The 6,646-nt window shown below is 43.0% G+C and overlaps 1 protein-coding gene across 2 annotated transcripts in view; it reads left to right on the top strand.

Annotated features, from left to right (window-relative positions):
• Window positions 1–4,335: 4,335 nt before the first annotated feature.
• PPIG (peptidylprolyl isomerase G) overlaps window positions 4,336–6,646 on the top strand; it is a 54,286-nt gene continuing 51,975 nt past the window's right edge. The window contains exon 1 of one of the 2 annotated variants that reach the window (XM_032293047.1): window positions 4,336–4,489. The gene's annotated coding sequence lies outside the window, so the exon portion shown is untranslated. Of the gene's footprint in view, window positions 4,490–4,571; window positions 4,898–6,646 lie in introns of those variants that run through there. The other variant, XM_032293048.1, reaches the window with a different exon arrangement.

The following is a 6,646-nucleotide window of genomic DNA, read 5'->3' as shown; positions in this document are numbered from 1 at the left end:
CGAGTAGCTGGGATTACAGGTGCCTGCCACCACACCCGGCTAATTTTTAAATATTTTTTTTAGTAGAGGTGGGGTTTCACCATCTTGCCAGGCTGGTCTTGAACTCCTGACTTCATAATCCACCCGCCTCAGCCTTCAAATGTGCTGGGATTACAGGCGTGAGCCACTGTACCTAGCCTATACCACATTTATTTAACCATTAATCTGCTGATGGACACTTAGGTTGCTTCCAAATCTTTGATGTTGTAAACAGTGCTGCAACAAGTATAAGAGATCTCTACATGTCTCTTTGATAGGCTGATTTCCTTTCTTTGGGGGTATATACCCAGCAGCAAGATAGTAGAGGTTAGATGTTCACTTTGTAAATAAATGTATTAAGCTTATTTATGGTTTATGAATGTATGCTAAATTTTAATTTAAAATCTTACCTTAAAAAAAGGCTGGCCAGATGTGGTGGCTCATGCTTGTCATCCTAGCACTTAGGGAGGCTGGGGTGGGCAGCTGAGTGGAGCCCAGGAGTTGGAGACCAGCCTGGGCAACATGGCGAAAACTCATCTCTACAAAGAAATGCAAAACAAATTAGCCAGGTGTGGTAGCATGCACCTGTAGTCCCAGCTGCCTGGGAGGCTGAGGTGGGAAGATCACCTGAGCCTGATAGTAGTGATCAAGCCACTGTACTCCAGCCTGGGCAAAAGAGTGAGACCATGTCAGAACAAATGAAAGAAAGGAAGAAAGAAAGGAAAGAGAGAAAAGAAAATAAAAGAAAAAAAGTCATGCAAAGTAAGTCAAAGACTAACTAAAGCCATACTGGGAAATCTGTTTTGATGATTGTAAAAATATTTTTGTTAACAATTTTTTTTTTTAGATGGAATCTCCATCAGCCGCCAGGCTGGAGTACAAGTGGCACGATCTCAGCTCACTGCAACCACTGTCTCTTGGGTTCAAATGATTCTCCTGTCTCAGCCTCCCGAGTAGCTGGGATTACAGGCATCCACCATCATGCCTGGTTAATTTTTGTATTTTAGTAGAGACAGGTTTCATCATGTTGGCCAGACTGGTCTTGGACCCCTGACCTCAGGTGATCCACCTGCCTCGGCCTCCCAAAGTGTTAGGATTATAGGTGTGAGCCTCTGTGCCTGGAGTTTTTGTTTACAATTTTTTATTTGCTATTAAAAGTGATGTTAAGTAAAGTGACATAGGAGTGCTGGAGTCTAGAAATATTTCAAAACACTACAACATCATAGTGAATCTTGTATCTTCCCACAGTGTAGAACGGTCACACAAACTAATTATGCAAATAACCCTCTTTTAATGTGGTATGTGGTCCAGACTGGCAATTTTCTACTAAGTATCTTTTGACTTCTTCCTGGGCACATGCCAAGATTACATTCCCCAGAATCTTGTAACTGAGTTTTGCCCTGTGATTTTGTTCTCTCTGATGGAATTAGAGCCAAAGTGGCATGTGCTATTCTCTGGTTTAGGCTTAAAATATTGCCTCTTCTTTCCTCTTCCTGTCACCTGAAACCCAAATCAAAACACTCTAATCTTTTAGTGATAAGGCCCTGGGGTATGTTGTAATAACATAATGGGAGGAACTCACATCCCTGAATGTATTAGTCAGGGTTCTCTAGAGGGAGAGAACTAATAGATGTATATATAAAGGAGAGTTTATTAAGAAATATTGACTCACACAATCACAAGGTGAGGTCCAACAATAAGCCATCTGCAAGCTGAGGAGCAAGGAATTCAGTCTGAGTCCCAAAGCTGAAGAACTTGGGAGTCCAGTGTTCGAGGGCAGAAAGCAACCAGCATCGGAGAAAGATATAGACTAGAAGACTAAACCAGTCCAGTCTTTCCAGGTTCTTCTGCCTGCTTTTATTCTGGCCTCCTTGGCAGCTGATTAGATGGTACCCACCCAGACTTAGGGTGGGTCTGCCTTTCCCAGTCCACTGACTCAAATGTTAATCTCCTTTGGCAACACCCTCACAGATGTACCCAGGAACAATACTTTGCATCCTTCAATCCAATCAAGTTGAGACTCAGTATTTTTTTTTTTTTTTTTTTTGAGACAGAGTTTGCTTTTTTTGCCTAGACTGGAGTGCAGTGGTGTAATCCAAGCTCATCACAACCTCTGTTTCCTGGGTTCAAGCAATTCTCCTGCCTCAGCCTCCCAAGTAGCTGGGATTACAAGCATGCATTACCATGCCTGGCTAATTTTTTGTATTTTTAGTAGAGACAGGGTTTCTCCATTTTGGTCAGGCTGGTCTCGAACTCCCGACCTCATGTGATCCACCTGCCTGGGCCTCCCAAAATACTGCGATTATAGGCATGAGCCACCGCGCCCGGTGGAGACTCAGTATTAGCCATCACTTTGAATAACCACATGGAACACAGCTGTCCTGTCAGCTAAAACCTATTATGTAACAGAGAAATAAACCTTTTAAAGCCACAGTATTGTTAGAGATTACAATATTTCCTTGCATTTGCAACAGTTCCCTTCCTGGAATAATAAATCCATGTCAAATCAATTTAGGATGATTTGGGATTTCACAGAAAAATGAAATTTCAACATTATCTAAGGCCTAACATAGTATGCCAGTTTTTCATTTGTCCAAATGGATATCTAATGAAAGAAAACATCTACCACATTCTACAACCATCATTTCATTAAAGGATATTTTAATGATAAAAAAGGTAACAAACTTAATTTCAAAACAAAATTTAAAAGACCATTCTTACTGAGAAAAAAGCAGTGAAAACTTCATCATGGCTCAACACCAGTCACAGGTCCTTGAACTGACATCAGTAATACTGCTTCAAAACTTAAGAGTTTCCTGAAATCTGACCATTTATAATGTGTATCAGTGGTCCTCAACCTTTTTGGCACCAAGGAACAGTTTTGTGGAAGAAAAGAACAATTTTTCTATAGACAGGAGTGGGGAGTGGGGTGGTTTTGAGATGAAACTGTTCCACCTCAGATCATCAGGCATTAGATTTTCATAAGGATCAGGTAACCTAGATCCCTCGCATGCTCAGTTCACATAGGGTTCTAGCTCCTATGAGAATCTAATGCTGCTGCCGATTTCACAGGAGGTGGAGCTCAGGAGGTAATGCTTGCTTGCCTGCCCCTTGCCTTCTGCTGTGTGGCTGTCTTTCTAATAGGCCATGGACCAGTACCAGCCTGTGGTCCAGCGGGTGGGAACCCGTTTTAAGGTATTGCAGAATTGTCCCCTCCCCCTCCCTGCCCCACTGCAAAATGTAAATCCATTTAATCTCTGAACTGTCTAAAAATGAATATGCTGCTGTTCTCCTGATATAAAGGGCAATGAGTTAAAAGGGGCCGAGGTGGAGAGGCAGAAATGCCCTCTGTTTTACTGCTATGTAAAACTGGTCAAGTCTCTTAGATGCACCACCAGCCCAATTGTTGTTGATAAATAATTTACCTGATGTGAGTGAAAAATTTAAATGATCATAACTTACGTTGCTTTTAAACGACAGAAACTATTTAAGTTCTCTAGTTAGCTAGTTCCATTAAAACACACCTCACGTTTGAGATAGGGACAAAAACAGAAGCCTAACCACTGCCATCTTATAGAGAAGCCACCTGGGCCCTGGGCAGATGTGTCGTTCTCAGAACTGTTACTGTACTGCAATTCTCAGAAGTGTTAAGGGTAAAGATTTCCAGACCCTGCAATTTGACATACTTTTGTCTTGGTATTGATTTTCTGCTCGCTCCGGTGCTACACATTCATACCAGAATCGCTACCTACCTCCCCTCCCCCGCCCAAACAGCAATGGTTAGTTCTAACATAATCCGGGGACCCTTGCCCCTTAAAATCAATAATATATGCCATAATTTTCTTAGAAGGCACTGGATTTGGCATCAAAAGATTTGTCTTGGTATTCAGGAAACAGTGTGTTTGAGGAGGAGGCACTTATCTTTCCTGAGCCTCAATTTCTTTATCTGTAAAACAACAGAGAACATCAAAGCTCTTTGTAATTTCTTCCTCTTTCCTCAAATAACACTTTGTTCATCACCCGGTTTTTAGAACTTGTATCCTAGCGTTAAGCGGAAGCTTAACTGGAAGCTCCATGAAGGTAGGCCTTCCTTTCTAATAACCTGGCGTAATATCAATAAATGTTTATTAAATGAGGCACTTGACTTCACGAAGGATATGGCATTTTAACTGTTACAAGCGTTCCCACTCTACCCACCCACAAAGCACTAAGCTACTTATAACCTTAGGTATTTAAAAGGCACCAAAATCCTAGCAGTCCCGGGAAGGCGTGGTGACGCAAGCAGGTGAACGCTGGCAGATGCCGTCAACCCACTCCTAACGCACTTCCGGTGCGACGCTGTCCCTCCACGCCAGGACTGAGTTGTCGGGGAGGGAGGCGGTTAGCGGGCTTTAGCGCCTTTTCTGGCGGCGGTAGATTTGAAGCGCTTCAAAGGACCGGACCCAGAGAAGAGGAAACTCTACCGGTGCAGGTAAGTGGCGTGAGGCTCTTCTTGTTTTGGTGGCGTCATTTCAGTACTCCCGGGGTACGAAAGCGGGAAGGGCCTGGGGAGAGGGGCGGAGCCGGCGCGGCTGGCCTGGCGGTGTTAACCGTCTTTCCTCTGAGGTATCGGGCTGTTTGGGCCCAGGGGAGGTTCCTCAGGGCCTCAGCAGTGGCTTTGCAGTTGTTGCAGTAGGAGAAGGCTTGCAGTCGAGCCCCGCGGCCTGGGAACGGTCCTTCCTCTGCCAGCCCCCGCCTTCTCTACTCAGGCGCACACCTCCCTCACTGACGCATTTTGCCGCACAAGCTGTAACATGGCGGCAGCGGCTGCGGCCTGAACTCTAGGAAGCCAGGTTGATTTTTAAAGCTTCAAAATCCTAAGACTGAGCACTGCTGCGGGGTAGGTGGCGGGGCTGGTGGGGAAGGGGGAGACACAGCCTGACGTCCTGTCAGGCTAGGGTTGGAGAGTGACGGGTGAAGAGCCTGAATCACAGGGATTAAATTGAAGACTAGCTTTCCTCCTCTTTCGACCTTTTCCTCTCACAGCACAGTGGCTGTCGTGCAGTTAAGTGGCACAGGCCACTTTGTTAAGCATTCTCCTAAAACTCAAGTCCAGGGTCTTACCTGAGCTCTTGCGAAGTTCTCCCGTGTTTTGGAGGAGCTGTGAGCCGCGCAGGCCTTTTAGAAGGAGGTAATTACTCTTTGGGAGGAAGGTGATGATTTTTCGAAGCCCTGTCTGCCTGAAGGGGAAGTGTGCTAATTTGGTTCATGTTTAGTCTTAAGGAGCTAAGTCTAGATCTGCTGGCGAGAAATATGCACAGTCGTTTTGGAAATGTTATAAAAGCCTCATTTTGTGCATTAATTTTAATTTCTTCCCACAGTAGCACTTTCTGTGTATAACCAAAATTTTGCAGTAGTGAAAACAAATACAAAAGTAATTTGCTTTTGTAGTTTGGTACTGGCATAGTTGTCCAAAGAACAATTAGATGTCTTAGAAATTAAGGGATCCCGTATTAACTTTCAGTAGTTAAAATCAGGGGGAAAAAAAAGTGTGTGTGTGTGTCGGTCACACACACGTTTTGTATTTGTGTATTCCCATTTGATAACAGTATGGCCAGTAATTACTATTCGTGACAATGATGGGGGGGAGGGGATTGAACGCTTTGTAAATTTTGAATCGTGCCATAAAATCCAGAAAAGATACAGACATTTAGAATGGCTGCTTCACTCATGTTTTTAATATACCCTGAAAATTTACTCGTTTTAGCACTCCTCCTTTTTTACGTTAATCAGTTGGGACTGAATACTTTCTGTAACAGATTACATGGTTCTGTGTCTTAAACAGAGCTCCATCGTACATTGTTTCGCTATTTCTTTCTTTCCTTTATCTTTTTTTTTTTTTTTTTTTTTTTTTTGAGACGGAGTTTTGCTCTTGTTGCCCAGGCTGCGATCTTGTCCCTCCGCCTTCCTCAGCCTCCTGAGTAGCTGAGTTTACAGGCGTCTGCCACTACACCCAGCTAATTTTTGGTATTTGTAGTAGAGACGGGGTTTCACCATGTTGGCCAGTCTGGTCTCGAACCCCTGACTTCAGGTGATCCTCCCGCCTTGGCTGTTTATTTATGATTCAGAATTATTGATGCTCTAAGATCTTATAGGGTCTTATAGTAGGATTCTGCGCATTTGAATGGTTGCGTTTCCTTCTTAAGGCTTTTGTCTTCTCTGCAGGTTGTCAGGGTTGTCTTCCCCTGCTATTAGGAGTGTATAAGTATGTAAACTTCCTAGGTTAGAAAATTTGGTTTTCTGTCTCAATAATCTTTCTGAGCTTCAGTTTCTTTACCTACTTGCAAAATGGCATTTTGATCTCCAGCTCCCGTCAGCTATGGGCTTGAAAATTAAATACTCATGTTTGGTGAAATTGTGTGTGTAATTGGCTTTCATTAACTCAGTGGTTCCTTTATGAGTGAAGAGTGTTCATTACATTTATTTTTAACCATATACTCGATGTATTATCGTACTTATTGTGGTCTTGCAGTATTGGTGGCCTCTACATATTTTTGATATTTTGCCTTAAATTAGATTTTCTGTGAGGCAGCACTATATTAAGATAAAGTGCTTTTAATTTTTTTTTTTTTTTTTTTTTTTTTTTTTT

Source organism: Sapajus apella, unplaced genomic scaffold, assembly GCF_009761245.1.
Source record: "Sapajus apella isolate SASKATOON/1434 unplaced genomic scaffold, GSC_monkey_1.0 scaffold28, whole genome shotgun sequence".
NCBI classification, from domain to species: Eukaryota; Metazoa; Chordata; class Mammalia; order Primates; family Cebidae; genus Sapajus; species Sapajus apella.
Note: the sequence above shows the minus strand (reverse complement) of the source record. Positions and strands in the feature narration are given on the sequence as shown.